General features: G+C 37.7%; 1 pseudogene; it reads right to left on the bottom strand.

Moving 5' to 3' along the window:
- Window positions 1–346: 346 nt before the first annotated feature.
- LOC108292664 lies at window positions 347–840 on the bottom strand (annotated as a pseudogene).
- Window positions 841–1,171: the final 331 nt, after the last annotated feature.

The following is a 1,171-nucleotide window of genomic DNA, read 5'->3' as shown; positions in this document are numbered from 1 at the left end:
GTTAATAATGTATTGTATACTTGAAATGTACTGACAGTAAGTCTGTAAAATATGATGAAATATTCTCATCACACATACCCAAAAGGTAACTATGTGAGGTGATGCATACATTAACTAGCTTGATTGTGAATAGATACAATTTTAATTTTTTTCTTTTCTTAACATTTTATTGATTTTATAAAGGGATTTCTTTTTTTGTTTGCATTTTTCCAGCCATTGGGAGAGTGGTTGAAAAGTACTGAGCCCATCACTGCTTGGATGACACAGCTGAGACTGCAGATTCATGTTTATTGGTACTAATAGCTCCTCTAAAATGCCACAGTCAAGCCAGCCTTCATTTACGTTTCTACTGAACACAGCGATGCCCATCGGTATCTCTGAAGTGTAACTGCATCTTAGGTCGGTATTTCTCCTAGTAAAGCAGCTGTTTAGAATAGAATGCTGCCCTTCTTTTTCATCTTATAAACCAAACTGAATCTTCATACTTAATTCCATATTCAGTCAAAGCAAGTGCAACCAGCACAGGTGCCCTTCCCAATCCCACAACACAATGCACTGCAACGCAGCGACCTGGCTTTTCACGAAAATCGGTGTTTAACAGGTTTAGCCAATCATCTGCTGTCTGATTAGGTGGTGCGCTCTATTGTTAAATGGCCAATGTAAAATGTGGATTCCTTCTTTTTCAGTTGGAATTCTACCAAATGTAGCATCACACACTCAAACCAAGTGTCAGTCCATACTCCTTACATTCCTCTGTGAACCTGGAGTAGCATTGGTGGGGTTGTGAGTTATGAGAAAATGCATGTTCCCATAGATCTCCGCAGGGGCTGGACAGTTCATTATGGCAAAGAAAAAGTGTGAGCATGTGTGTGAGTGACATATATGTAGAATATTTATAGATAATATGTATTTTATATAAGATATATATTATTTAGCTACATATAAATATATATACAGTCTCTGGGAGCAACTTTATTCCTACAGATGTTCTTTTACAATGTCTTAGCCCAGGAGACCAAGTACTCCTTCAAATCTAGAAAAATCACAACCCTGAGGACCAATTACAGCCCAAATGAAATGGATCTATATGACGTTCTCCTGGTAACCCATTCATTCATAAAGTTAACAGGAGTTAAGCCCTGGGTTCACCATTCACCAATAAAGATTGTAC

The sequence above is a fragment of the Cebus imitator genome, unplaced genomic scaffold, assembly GCF_001604975.1.
Source record: "Cebus imitator isolate Cc_AM_T3 unplaced genomic scaffold, Cebus_imitator-1.0 Scaffold497, whole genome shotgun sequence".
NCBI lineage: Eukaryota > Metazoa > Chordata > Mammalia > Primates > Cebidae > Cebus > Cebus imitator.
Note: the sequence above shows the minus strand (reverse complement) of the source record. Positions and strands in the feature narration are given on the sequence as shown.